The 15,082-nt window shown below is 47.9% G+C and overlaps 1 long non-coding RNA gene across 1 annotated transcript in view; it reads right to left on the bottom strand.

Annotated features, from left to right (window-relative positions):
• The window catches only part of LOC138761135 (uncharacterized), a 189,370-nt gene extending 175,572 nt beyond the window's left edge, over positions 1-13,798 (bottom strand). Inside the window, exon 1 of the long non-coding RNA XR_011356134.1 lies at positions 13,303-13,798. This is a non-coding gene — a long non-coding RNA (uncharacterized lncRNA). The remainder of the gene's footprint in view (positions 1-13,302) is intronic.
• Positions 13,799-15,082: the final 1,284 nt, after the last annotated feature.

The raw sequence follows: 15,082 nt of genomic DNA, 5'->3' as shown, positions 1-15,082 counted from the left end.
TGGGGTCGAGGTGCGCTGGCTTCAGCCTGTCCACAGTAAAGAGTTCCTGCCTGCTGCCGGAATGTAGACCCTGAACGCTGGCCCCTCGTAAGGTCTTTAATCTGTGGAAAGCAGCTCATTGGGGATGTGAGATGGCCGTGTGCCCTGTCTGGGCAGCGGTGGAGGTGCGAGGGAGTCCAAGCGGGCCCAGAGGTGGGGAAGCAACTCGTGTGGTGTCCGCTGAGGGTTGTGAGGCGCGTTGATGAACTCACCAGGAAGTGCCAGCAGTACTGCTGCCGTAGACCAGCTCAGCTTATGACGTCTGCAGATCCTCCTTGGGCGTGGAGCGAGTGCCCAGGAGCACGCAAAGCAGTTCATCCACCCAGTCGGGACCATAAAGTCCTAGATGTGAGGGATAGGGTAACAGTCAGGAACTGTCGCTTCTTTAAGCCGTGGATAGTCTCCACAGGGGCGCCAGCCGCCGGAGGCTTTCGGGACCAGGTGGAGCAGCGAGGCCCATGGGCTGTCGGATCGCTGAATGATCCCCAGCTCCATCATGCGAAAACTCCTCCTTTGCCACCTGGAGCTTGTCAGGTGGAAGCCAGTGTGCCGTGGCATGAACCGGTGGGCCCTGGGTGGGGATGTGGTGGAACACCCCGTGGTGTCGCGAGGCAGCAGAAAACTGTGGCTTGAGAAAGGTCAGAAACTCGTCCAGGATTTGCTTGAACTCGTCTCTGGGTGTGCTGATCAAGGCCATCTGTGGCTGCACTTTGCGGGAGGCGTCGAGGCGAACGACCTGGAAAGTACAGGCGTCCACTAGGCTCCTACCCCAAATGTCCACCAGAAGCCCGTGGGCGAGGAGGAAGTCGGCACCCAGGATGGCGGTCAGAAGGGATGAGACAGTGAACCTCCACGAGAACTTTCGTTGGCCGATCTGGAAGTGGACTGTCTTGTCTCCATACGTCCAGATCTCTGTTGCGTTGGCTGCCCAGAGGGGAGGTCCTCGAGGTCGGTTCCTAGACTCGATGGCCGTGGCCGGGATGACACTGATCTGGGCCCCAGTGTCGACAAGGAAGCGCCGGCCGCAGGTAGAGGAGGCTGTGTCCTTGGCCAGCTGTCGTAGCCATTAACACCGGCCGGCCTGCTTGATTCCCTGGAACGAGCAGGGCTGACAACACTTCTGAGCCTTGGCTCCCCAGCGCTGATGATAGAAGCAGAGGCCTGGAGCGGATGCCGTGCCCCTGGTTATGCTCTTGGTGGCCCCTGCAGGGGCCAGATGCTCTATTGCAGTGCTAGGGGCGGGCTTGGCGTGGTCATGCCCGTGCCTCATGACCTGCTGGACCACAGAGCCCGCCGGGAATCACTCAAGCCATAGCTCTCGGGCCTTCTGAGCGACCTTCCTCGGGTCGGTAAAACTCTCTTGGGCCAGTAACGGCCAGATGTCCTCAGGCAGATGGTCGAGGAAAATGGGCTCAAAAAGTGGGCAGTTGGTGTGATCACCCATGAGCACGAGCATCTCGTCCATCAGCTCCATCGGGGACCTGTCACGCAGGGCGCCAAGGTGCAGCATCCGAGCGGCACACTGGCGCTTGGATAGTCCGAGGGATCCGGTGAGCACTCGCTTGATGGTCTCGTATTTGTCTTCGGCGGGTGGGTGCTGAACGAGGTGCAGCACGTGTTTGGCAGTGGCCTGGTCCAGGGCAGCGATCACATGGTAGAATTTGGTCATGTCGGATGAAGTCTGGCAGAGGTGAAACTGAGCCTCCACGTGGCCGAACAAAGTCTCCGGTTCCTGAACCCAGAATTCAGGCAGCTTGATGGCTATAGCCCTGATCCCATGTTCGCTCATGATGGGTTCAAAGACGTTTGAACCAGTCGGGGTCACCAATTGTAGCGACAGCTGCACTGCTACTGAAAGAACACACAACCAGACGGGTTGAGCTCAGTGAGCAGAACTGATTTATTGCAGGCTGCTGGGCTCGACTTATACTCCCAGCCCGGACCTGGCTGAGAACCGTGCTGGGGGTCGCTGATGTCACATGGTCCCCCACCACGGGCTTCTGAGCCCTGTGCTGAGAAGAATGGGAAACCCCTGACAGCACTATTTTGGCCGGCTGCCCCGCCGCATGGATTAGTGGTGCTTAGTGGTGTGCCGCCACACTTTCTTCCATTTAAATCTACTACCTTTTTGGTATCTTTTATAATCAAAATTTTGCAGTGGTATTATCTCCCTTTTATCCATATTTATTTTATATCCCAATATTCTTCCATATTTCTCTAATATTGTTTGTAATCTTATCAGTGATTCAGTGAAATAAGACATAGGTAATAGCACATCATCAGCAAATAAACTAATTTTATGTCCTTCCTGTCCAACTTTGAAGCTGTTAATATCTGGATTTCTTATAGTCTCCACCAGAGGTTCAATAGCTAGTATGAATTATGCTGGAGATAGGGGGAACCCCTGTCTGCTCGATCTACTCAAGGGAAAAATTGTTGATATTTAGTTATTATTTACAATTATAGCTTGTGGCTTATGATAAAGAGTTTTTATCCAATTTATAAATTTTCTACCTACACCAAATTTTTCCAATGTTTTATATAAGAAAGACCATTCCAGTCAGTCGAATGCCTTTCTGCATCTAAAGAAATAGTGTGACAGTATATAGATATGTTTTTGGGAGATCAATTGGGGCAGGGTTTGTTAGTGTAGATTGCATATAAACACTTTAAAATAGATCTTATTTAAAATACTGGAGTTCTGCCCCATGCTAGTCATGTCGGGACCAACAGTCTTTGCAAGAGCTTTGGAGAGTGCCCAAAAGACTTCACTAATGGATTTTTGTTTACAAAAAGGCAACAGATAAAAGAGGTTGTCGGTGCTGCATTCTGTCTGGAGGGGAACGTGCTGTTCTAAGAGGGTCATGTGGTTTTGCAAGCAGAGAGAGTCAAACAGGCTTTCTGTGTGTGTGTGTGTGTGTGTGTGTGTGTGTGTGTGTGTGTGTGTGTGTGTGTGTGTGTGTGTATGTGTGTGTGTGTGAGATATGGAGAGAGAGAGAGAGAGAGAAAGAGAGAGAGAGAGAGATCGATCAGTTCTACAGTGTTACAGACAGTAACAGCAGCTGTGACTGGAACAGGACAAGCTAGCAAGCTTGTGGAAAACCCCAATTGGAAGATGGGTTGTAAGTGCTTAGTTCAGCCTGGTCAAAGCCCTTGTGGTTCATGCAAGAAGAGAGGATTGGCTGTCTAATGTTTCACTTGGAATAAGAGAAACAAAAAGGCACTCTGTGGTGACCTGAAAGAAAGAAGTTATCTTCTGGAGAACCCTGAGGGGGCAAGTTTCTTTGGCAAGACACTGAAGTGGCTGGGTGTCCATCGTACAACAAATCTCTCTCTGTAAACCGACAAAAACCTTCCTGAGTGGTAACCATTTACCTTTCAAGCACCAAAACCTGGTGAACTTCATAAATGTTAAATTCTGTGCACAGTATAAGAATTGCCTGCAACCAGTGAACTTGGAGGAATGAGAAGTGAGATTGGACTGTGAACAAAAGAACTTTTCTGAACTTACACACACATTACATACATGTGTGCTTAGAATTAGAAGGGGGTTAAGTTAATAGTGATGTTAAAGTGTGATTCTGTTTTCAAGTTTAAAGATAATTAAAAGCAACTTTTGTTTAAGTAACCGTTTGACTTGATGAATATCTATTGCTGCTGGGCTTTGGGGTTCTCTGGGCTCATAACACTAGAACATACATGTACTAGTTTATCATGGATTTTTTACTGTATTATGACTTTGTAGCGGCGGCTACACTGCTCCTGCAATAATACACGCAACCAGATGGGTTGAGCTCAGTGAGCAGACTAGTTTATTGCAGGCTGCTGGGCTGCACTTATACTCCCAGCCCAGACCTGGCTGAGAACTGCGCTGGAGGGAACTGACGTCATTCGGGCGTCACGTGGTCCCCAAGCGCTGGTTTCTGAACCCCGAGCTGGAAGGAAGGGAAACCCCCAACAGCGCCATTTTGTCCAGCTGCCCCGCCGCGTGGCTTACAAGCAGGGCCGGTTCGCCTGCCTTGTGGTGAGCCGCCACACAGCCCCCCCCCCCCAGAACCGGCGCCAATGTCCTTTTTTGCCGGGCGGCCTCGCTTCTTGGGCTGGGCAATGACCACAGGCTCAGTGGGATCAAGGTGCGCTGGCTTCAGCCTGTCCATGGTAAACAGCTCATGCCTGCCGTCCAAGTCCAGCATTAACGTCGAGCTGGAACACTGTATAACCCTCTACAGCCCTTCATATTATCGCTGAAGAGGTGCCGTGGTCGGGCCCCGCTGAACGAAAATGAATTCCACGGAAAGCAGCTCACCAGGAACGTGAGTCGGGCGGGTGCCGTGTTTGGGTGGCGATGGGGGCTCGAAGGAGTCCAAGCGTGCCCTGAGGTGAGGAAGTAGTTCATGCAGCGACCACTGGGGATTGTGAGGTGCGTTGACGAACTCACCAGGTATTGCCAGCGGCGCACCGTAGACCAGCTCAGCTGATGACGCCTGCAGATCTTCCTTGGGAATGGAGTGGATACCCAGGAGCACCCAAGGCAGTTCGTTCATCCAGTCGGGACCAGTGACAGACGTTCGACCTGTCCATTGGCCTGCGGGTGATAGGCTGTGGTGTGGTGTAGCTGTATCCCCAACCTGTTGGCGAGCTGTGCCCAGAGCGCAGATGTGAACTGGGCACCCCGATCACTGGTGAGGTGAGCCGGGACACCAAACTGGGCAACCCAACCATGCAACAGGGCTCGGGAGCAGGAGTTGGTGGAGGCGTCTGGCATCAGGATCGCCTCGGGCCAGTGAGTGGTGCAGTCACCACTATAAACAGGTAACGGTTACCCCAGGAAACGGGTAGAGGCCCGACGATGTCCACGTGATTGTGGCTAAGCCTTTCTCGAATGTACTCGAACTCCTGTACGGCCGCCCTGGTGTGCCTGTGCACCTTGGACGTCTGGCAATGGGTGCATGTTCTAGCCCAGCCTGCGATCTGCTGCCACAGCTCATGCCATACAAACCATTCTGCCACCATCTGGACCGTGGACCTGATGGCCGGATGTGAAAGGTCGTGGATGTGACGGAAGACCTACCTGCGCTACTGCTGCGGAACCACTGGCCATTGTGTGCCCAAGGAGATATCGCACAGGATGGTGCCTTTGTCGCTCGAAGTCGGGAGGTCTCGGAACCCCAGGCCTATGATGGCAGTCCTGAAGGATCGCATCTCCTTGTCGGACTTCTGATCCTGGGCGAGCTGGTTGAAGTTGAGGCCGGGCATCAGCGCGCAGATGGCCAGTCGCGAGAGTGCATCAGCAACTACGTTGTCCTTCCCCACCTTGTGCCGAATGTTGGTGGTAAACTCCAACACGAAGGAGAGGTGATGCTGCTGGCGGGCCAACCAGGGATTGTTTGTCATCGCGAGCGGCAGGGTGAGGGGTTTGTGCTCGCTGAAGATGGTAAAAGTCCTCCCCTCCAAAAAATAGCGGAAATGCCACACCACCAGGTACATGCCCTGTAACTCTTAGTCGAAGGCACTCTACTTGCGTTCCGGCAGGCGGAGAAGACGGCTGAAGAATGCCAACGGCTTCCAATGCCCATTCATCTGCTGCTCCAGGATGGCACCGACGGCTGTGGCAGAGGCATCGACAGAATGCCATATGCAGGTTGGTGTGCGGGTGGGCGAGCATGGCGGCCTTCGCGAGTGTGTACTTGGTGGTCTCAAATGTGGTGCAGGTTTCTGGGTTCCGAGCTAGTGTCTTGTGCTTGACTGCGATGAGGGCGAACAGCGGCTGCATGATGCGTGCAGCTCCCGGGATGATGTGTTTGTAAAAGTTGACCATACACGCGAACTCCTGCAGCCCCTTGAGGCTGTTCGGGCGTGGGAACTCCCTGATGGGGGCAACCTCCGCAGCGGCGGGCGTGGCTCCTTCAGCCGTGATGTTATGGACCAGGAACTGCATGAACTCTTTCCCGAACTGGCACTTGGCCGGGTTGATTGTAAGGCTGAAGTCAGCCAGCCGGGAGAAAAGGACACATAGGTGGGCCTTGTGTTGCGCCCGGTCCTTGCTGGCGACGAGGATGTCGTCCAAATAAATAAAAATCCAAGTCCCTGCCCACCGAGTCCATGAAGCACTGGAAGGTCTGAGCGGCGTTCTTGAGCCCGAACGGCATGCTCAGGAATTCGAACAGGCCAAAGGGGGTGATGATGGTCGTCTTGGGTATGTCCTCAGGGTGCACCAGGATCTGGTGATATCCACGCACCAGGTCAACCTTGGAGAAGACCCTCGCACCGTGCAGGTTGGCCATAAAGTCCTGGATGTGAGGGATTGGGTAATGGTTAGGAATGGTTGCCTCGTTGAGCCGTCGATAGTCTCCGCAGGGATGCCAGCCGCCGGAGGCTTTCGGGACCAGGTGGAGCGGCGAGGCCCACGGGCTGTTGGACCGCCAAATGATCCCCAGCTTCAACAGATGCGAAAACTCCTCCTTCGCTACCTAGAGCTTGTCAGGTGTGAGCCGGCGTGCCTTGGCGTGAACCGGTGGGTCCTGGGTGGGGATGTGGTGGAACACCCCATGGCACGGTGAGGCAGCAGAGAACTGTGGCTTGAGGAGTGTCAGCAACTCATCCAGGATCTGTTGGAACTCATCTCTGGGCGTGCTGATTGTGGCCATCTGCGGTTTCTCCAAGCGGGAGGCATTGAGGCGAATGGCCTGGAAGGTACAGGCATCCACCAGGCGCCTACCTCAAATGTCCACCAGAAGCCCGTGGGCAAGGAGGAAGTCGGCACCCAGCATGGCAGTCGGAAGAAATGAGACGGTGAACCTCCACGCAAAATTCTGTTGGCCGATTTGGAAGTGGACTGTCTTGTCTCCATACGTCCGGATTGCCGTTGCATTGGCCGCATGGAGGGGAGGTCCACGAGGTCAGTTCCTGGATTTGATGGCTGTGGCCGGTATGACACTGATCTGAGCTCCAGTGTCAACGAGGAACCGCTGGCCGCTGACTGAGTCCTGCAGGTAGAGAAGGCTGTGTCCTTGGCCGGCTGCCGCAGCCATTAACAATGGCCAGCCTGGTTGTTTCCCTGGAACAAGCAGGGCTGACGACACTTCCGAACCTTGGCTCCCCAGCGCTGGTGGTAGAAGCAGTGGCCTGAAATGGATGCTGTGGCCTTGGTTATGCTCTTGGGGGTCCCTGCAGGGGCCGGCTGCTCTACCGCAGCACTAGGGGCAGGCTTGGCGTGGTCGTGCCCGTGCCCATGCCTCATGACCTGCTGGACCACTGATCCTTCCAAGAATCGTGCGAGCCATAGCTCTTGGGCCTTCTGGGCGACCTTCCTCGGGTCAGTGAAGCTCTCCTGAACCAGCAGCAGGCGGATGTCCCCGGGCATATGTTCGAGGAAGAGGCGCTCGAAAGGTGGGCAGTTGGAGTGCTCATCCATGAGCACAAGCATCTCATCCATCAGTTCCATTGGGGTCCTGTCCCCGAGGGCGTCAAGGTGCAGCGAGCGGCATGCTGGTGTCTGGATAGTCCGAGGGACCCGGTAAGCATTTGCTTGATGGTCTCATACTTGTCCTCGGCGGGTGGGTGCTGAACAAGGTGCAGCATCCATCTGGCGGTGGCCTGGTCTAGGGCAGCGACCACATGGTAGAATTTGGTCGTGTCGGACAAAATCTGGTGGAGGTGAAACTGGGTCTCCGCATGGACGAAACAGGTTTCCGGCTCCTGAACCCAGAATTCAGGCAGTTTCACAGCTATAGCACTGATCCCAGGCTCACTCGTGATGGGGTCAAAGACATTTGAACCAGTCGGGGTCAACAATTGTAGCGGCGGCTACACTGCTCCTGTAACCAGACGGGTTGAGCTCAGTGAGCAGACTAGTTTATTGCAGGCTGCTGGGCTGCACTTATACTCCCAGCCCGGACCTAGCTGAGAACCGCGCTGGAGGGCACTGACGTCATCTGGGCGTCACGTGGTCCCCAATCGCAGGTTTCTGAGCCCGAGCTGGAAGGAAGGGAAACCCCCCGACTGCACCATTTTGGCTGGCTGCCCGCCGCATGGCTTACAAGTGGGACCGGTTCACCTGCCTTGTGGTGAGCCGCCACAACTTAATATTTAAGTCCTATTTATATAAATCTTCTCCATGTTCCTGAAGAAACGCTATCTCGTCTTTACTGTGCATTGTATTAGTACGAACGACAAATAAAGGTGACTTGACTAATGACTTGTATGGAGGTGACTTGATTGGAAAAATGTTGGGAGATTTTGTGGAATATGCCAATAAAAGCATGAGAGCTGATCAAGATAGAAGTATAGCCTGGAAGCACTTAGAAAGACACACTTGGATAGGGAGTTGGAAGGTTTGGACCATATAAACCTATAAATGTAAGGTGGGGATGTTGGATTGGATGTACCTCAGGGAATCAGAGTCGGGACTGGTGGTGGTAAATTCATCCAGCCTTCACATGAAAGTAAAGAGAGCAAAATCACCTGTTTCCAAATTGGGCAGAATTTAAAATAGATTTCGGATTCTCTGTTAACCATTTATTAATCCTAAACAAAGCGAAAAACATTTCAATAATCTCCATACTTTGAGATTTGTTCTGTCTTTGTATGTTATCGTTCCCTACTTAAACATTAATTATACAAGGCGATCATTTATATAGGGAAATAGCACTCAGCAATGACCATTTTCATTATTGTTAATTACAAAGAGGTTACCTATTACTTACAAAGTATACCGGGTGTGTCAGGTTGAAGATATGCTCACTTGGAAATTTGCAGCTCAATAAGGAGTACTGCTAAATAAAACTACATGACTAAATATTAATCAAGCAATTTGGATACATCAAATTTGATTTCCAAAATAAGCAGTGATACCTTTGTTATTTATTTTACAATGTAACTCTGCTATCTTTAATGTCAATGGCATTGTGCAAATACAAGTTGTTTTCCCAACTATAGTAAGCCAACTCTGCCAACTACCATCAGGCCAGATTAGAGCTTCTCAGTGATATCATATATTTGCTTCCTCTGGAAGGAATTTGACTTTGAGATATTTTTTCTTGAAGACTTCTTCTTTGGCTTGGCTTCGCGGACGAAGATTTATGGAGGGGGTAAAAAGTCCACGTCAGCTGCAGGCTCGTTTGTGGCTGACAAGTCCGATGCGGGACAGGCAGACACGGTTGCAGCGGTTGCAGGGGAAAATTGGTTGGTTGGGGTTGGGTGTTGGGTTTTTCCTCCTTTGCCTTTTGTCAGTGAGGTGGGCTCTGCGGTCTTCTTCAAAGGAGGTTGCTGCCCGCCAAACTGTGAGGCGCCAAGATGCACGGTTTGAGGCATTATCAGCCCACTGGCGGTGGTCAATGTGGCAGGCACCAAGAGATTTCTTTAGGCAGTCCTTGTACCTTTTCTTTAGTGCACCTCTGTCACGGTGGCCAGTGGAGAGCTCGCCATATAACACGATCTTGGGAAGGCGATGGTCCTCCATTCTGGAGACGTGACCCATCCAGCGCAGCTGGATCTTCAGCAGCGTGGACTCGATGCTGTCGACCTCTGCCATCTCGAGTACTTCGACGTTAGGGATGAAAGCGCTCCAATGGATGTTGAGGATGGAGCGGAGACAACGCTGGTGGAAGCGTTCTAGGAGCCGTAGGTGATGCCGGTAGAGGACCCATGATTCGGAGCCGAACAGGAGTGTGGGTATGACAACGGCTCTGTATACGCTTATCTTTGTGAGGTTTTTCAGTTGGTTGTTTTTCCAGACTCTTTTGTGTAGTCTTCCAAAGGCGCTATTTGCCTTGGCGAGTCTGTTGTCTATCTCATTGTCGATCCTTGCATCTGATGAAATGGTACAGCCGAGATAGGTAAACTGGTTGACCGTTTTGAGTTTTGTGTGCCCGATGGAGATGTGGGGGGGCTTATAAGAATGAAAACTGTCCAATTTGTATGCAGCTGATTGTTTTAGCATCAATGCAGCAGTTATGAGCAGAGAAAACTGCATATGTTCAGTAGAGCAATGTCACTAATGGATCAAAAATGTGGCACACCTGCCATCTTCCTTGGTAGATATTTCAAAGAGTAATTGTCATTTCTGGCAGAAGTGTTATTAGAAGATTGCCACAGAAAATGAAATGGGACAGAAATCTGCCACAACTGTTCTGTGTTCATAATCCACTTTCTGGCTGCCAGACCAGAACAGGATCTGAAGCTTCTTTCTTCAATGGCCAGAAGTTTGTTTGTCTACATTGAATATGAACCAGAATCAGAATTTATTGTCATCATTACAGGTGCAAATATTGCTATAATTTGCATTTTAAAAATAAATGAGGGCAAAAGAAGACTAAGTGAGGTAGTGTCTGTGGTTCATTGTAGAGGGAAAGAAGCTGTTTTTGTGCTGCGGGGTCTTTTTCTGTATCTCCTTCCTGATGGTAGCAATCTGAAGGTGGCATGACCTAAGTGGTGAGGGTCCTTGAGGATAGAGGCTGCCTTCTTAAGACATCGTCTCTTGTAGATCTCCTTGATGGAGTGAAGACTGATGCCATTGATAAAGCTTGCTGAGTTCATAACTCTCTGTAATGTTTTCCTGTCCTGTGCATTGGCACCTCCATACCAGACAATGATGCAACCAGTCAGGATGCTCTCTGGTACACCTGTAGACATTTGAAAGAGTCTTTGGTAACATACCAAATCTCTTCAAACTCCTCATGAAGTATAGCCATAGCTAGCCTTCTTTGTGATTGCATCAACATGTGAGACCCTAGGATAGATCTTCAGAGATGTTGACACTCAGGAATTTGAAGTTCTTAACCCTTTCCTCTGCTGACCCCTTGCTAAGGATAGTTTCATGTTTTTTTCTGATTTCCCCTTCCTAAAGTCCACAATCATTTCCTTGGTTTTGCTAACATTGAATGCAAGGTTGTTGTTGTGACACCACTCAACTAGCTGGTTTATCTCACTCCTGCATGCTTCCTTATTGCAGTCATTATTCTTTTTTGTCCAACATCCAAATCTAGGTGAAGCCTCGAAACAATGATCTGGAGCAGGATCTCTGTCATTATTATGGTGCTGTGACCAGTTCAACAGAGGCGTAGCAGATAACTGGTAGTTTGTTACAAGACAATAATTCTGTAGTATAACTTCAATTTTGCTGCATCATGTTATAGAAATTCTGGAAATTATTTCTGTTCCATTATCATCGTGGTTCCCAAAGTGGGCACTGGCAACCCACTGTAGGTGGTGGAAATATTTAAGGGAGTGGTGAGGGAAAAGGGGCTGGTCAGGGGGCAGTGAGAAATTAGGGGGTGTTCTGAACCTTCAGTCTTTTTTATTATTCAGTTTGCTGCAAAGTTTAATGAAGAAGCCAGTGCAATAATTTTCTGGCCACACTCAGAGTGGCAATAGTGAGCAAAATAAACAGCAAGAGATGTTCTCCAAAGAGCTGGTCTCAGTGGCCACTATGTTGTACTGGCCTCACTTTCTCCCCCCACCCCCCCACCCCCCCACCGCGTCACCACCAACCCTCTCTCAGCGTCGCCACCAACCCCCTCTCAGTGCCACCACTAAACCCCCTCTCAGTGCCGCCACGAACCCCCTCTCAGCAGTGCCACTAACTGCTGTCTCTGACCCCCCCACCCCACTCAGTCCCACCACTATCTTCCCACCCTGCTCAGCGCCGCCACTAACCCCAACCCCCCCACCCCCAGCACCATTTTATTTGGGGAGTTGGTGCTCAGGATGTGGCCTGGAGGCTAAGGGGGCGGTAGACTGAAAATGTTTGAGAACCACTGGTTTAAAATAATGAAAGATCAATTCTGACATTTAGGAATTACAATTATAAAATGTTACAAAGATTTAGTGAGAGAATTATTTTTGATGTCACTCAATAAGATTAAATTACTATTATCAGGGTGGTCACCCTTATGTATTACAACGATTAAAATGAATATTTTACCCAAATTTATGCATCTTTTTCAAGCTTTACCAGTTTTTATTCCTAAATCCTTTTTTAGCTCAATAGATTTGGTTATTTATACTTACATATAGCAGGGGAAAAGCCCACGAATAAATAAAACCCAACTTCAAAAGACTAAAAGGAATGAATTATCACTTCCAGATTTTAGATTCTATTATTGGGTGATTAATATAAATAATTTACTTGTATTATTACATTTGAATAAGTCAGTGAATCCCTCCTTGGGTAGAAATGGAACTGAAGTTTTCAAAAAAAACCTCTCTGTTGGCAATTTTAGGATTTTTTTTTACCATTTCCCTTTTCTAAATTGACACATTATCCATTAATGACAAATAGATTGAGAATATGGACACAATTTAGAAAATTCTTTGGGATTGATAGTTTTTCTCTGGCCAGTCCCATTATAGATTATCACCTTTTTCAGCTGTCTCTTCTGGACGTAGGTTTCAACGAATGGTATAGATTAGGTACCCAAAGTTATAACTATCTTTGTATTTGAGATCAATTTGCCTCTTTTGAACAATTATCAGCCAAATTTAATCTTTCTAACAGACATTTTTTAGATATTTACAAGTTAGACATTTTGTTCGGTCAAGCTTTCTGATTTTCCTTGAATCTCAAATACTAATATTCTTGATGTATTTTTTAACATGTTTTTTTTCTGAAGGTGGATTAATATCATATATTTATAATGATTTATTGGATTTAAGATCAGCCTCAATGGCTGGGATTAAGAACGAGATTTGAATATTTTCAGATGAACATTGGTATTCTACTCTCATCTTAATTAATGATTCTTCATTTTGTACAAGGCATTGCTTATTACAATTTAAGGTGGTACATAGAACACATATGTCCAAACAATTATCTCATTTTTATGCAGATATTGATCCACTAATGTGAGGTATAAATTTTTTGAAGCTTCATTGATCCATATGTTTTGGGAGTGCCCAAATTTACAGAGATTTTGGAAAGACATTTTCCAAACTTTATCAATGATTTTTAAGATCAAAATAGAACCATGTCCATTAATTGCTTTATTTGGTTTTTCATGTGAGCCAGATATTCTTCTGTTTGCAACTCAGGAGAAAGTTTTAGCCTTTACCAGGCTGATAGCCAGTCGAGCTATTTTACTGAAATGGAAAGAAGACTCTTCACCTACCCATACACAGTGGTTATATGATCTAATGTTCTACTTAAACTTGGAGAAAATGAGATCCAACATTAAAGGTAGAAAGTTTCAATTTGTAAAGATGTGGGACCCATTCATAGAATCCTATCCATAATTGGAAGAATTAAGAATTTTGAATGTTATTTACCTTGATCATGTTACAGTCCAGGCCAAAATCTAGAAAGTTACTTCAAAGTTCAGTCTTTTAAATTTGGTATTGAAGCATAGGCCTTTTGAAATTTGATGCCCAGAATTAATGTTGAACTGATGGGAAAACTGGAGCTATGCCACATGAATTCTTCTTGTACTACCTTTGAAGAAACGCCCACCTACACGAGCTGTGGTCACAACACTCCTGGTCCTTTTGTAGGCAAGCCTCGAACTGGGCGGACTCCACAAAGCTTCCGAGACCCTGGCACCGGTCTCTCCAAGTAACCTCACTGCTAGTCACACTGAAAATGAAGCAGTCTTTCCAAGTGATATCCACTGTTAGTCACAATCAAAAAGACCCTCCTGACACAGGTCAATCCACCAAAAAAGCCCAGTCATTCGGCTTTGCTCTGAATTCCACAAAAATGGCTGGCCACCAGAGCTGCTTCAACAGGCTATTTCCTCTCCAGCAGTCAGAATGGTTCTCTCTTGCAAAATCACATTTTTGCAAATGTATCAAATTCTGGAACAGACTGTGACAAGCCTTCCCTCAGTTCTTCCCCTCAGTTCTTCCAATGTATCAAATTATCTCTGGGCTGTGACTTGTGTTGTGCTTGTGTGAAATGTTAAATGGTAACTATGACCATTCAGTCCCTCCTGACTATTCTATCCCTTACAATGATAATCCCATTTCACTAAAACGGGAGCGTGTAATAGTGTTATACATTTGAAGAGCCAGTGCCTAAAATTATTTTCAGGAGAAAGCAGATTATCAAGTGTCAGCTCTTTTTCACTGCAACCAGCCAGGGAATTTAACTACATAAGTCTCTGCAGCTGACAGACATAGAAGGACTCTGATGAGCAATCTAAATTCTACAGACATAAATTACTTCATTTCAAAAAAGAATATTTCCCTCTTTATCTTCTTGATGAAGATAAAGATCAGTCCAGTGCAATGCTATTGGAATAGGTGGGTTATTCATGTACAATTCTTACAGCAAAATACCAATCAGATATTTGGCTGTGGGATGGGAAGTTTGGTTTAGATTACATCTAAATATAATCTTATCTTCATTCAGCATGTGCACATTTCTACTTCCAGTAGATAGGGCTTGGGACAGGGAAAGATAGAACATGCAGAACATCAAACAATATAGCACTGAAAAAGGCCTTTAAGCCCACAGTGACTGTGACAGAAATGATGCTAAATTAAACTAAATCTCTGTTGTTTGCACATGATGCATCTCGTTCTATTTCTGGTGTCTATCTTGAAGAGTCTTAAATGCTACAATCATATCAGTTACACCACCAACCCCTGGAAACACCCCCCCCCCCCCCCCCCCGGAATCTGATCATGGTAACACTGGACAATGAAGATTTTGCTTCCTGAACACTTTTGGGTGGATTTTATGGATTTTGGGCTGCTGATCATGAAAATCACCTAAAAATTTCCCTATCAATATCATTTCTTACATGTACCGGTAATCTATATTTGTGATTTTTTTTGTCATATTTAAACATGCTTCAAGCATACAAAACCATGAAGTTCATGGATTCCATGCACACTTAGATGTTTTCCCTGCTGATCTTGGTGCAGTTAGTGACGAACATAGTGAAAGTTTCACCAGGACATTGTGACCATAGAAAAGCAGTATCAGGGCAACTGGAATCCATCAATTCTGGCTGACTATTGTTGGACACTGACACAAGAGGCATCAGATGCTGAGCACAACGAAAATCAGCGGCAAAATATTTTTAGGTCAGTTGAACTCACCCAT

This window comes from Narcine bancroftii, chromosome 4 (genome assembly GCF_036971445.1).
Source record: "Narcine bancroftii isolate sNarBan1 chromosome 4, sNarBan1.hap1, whole genome shotgun sequence".
Lineage (NCBI taxonomy): Eukaryota > Metazoa > Chordata > Chondrichthyes > Torpediniformes > Narcinidae > Narcine > Narcine bancroftii.
This window is presented reverse-complemented; position numbering and strand designations above follow the sequence as displayed.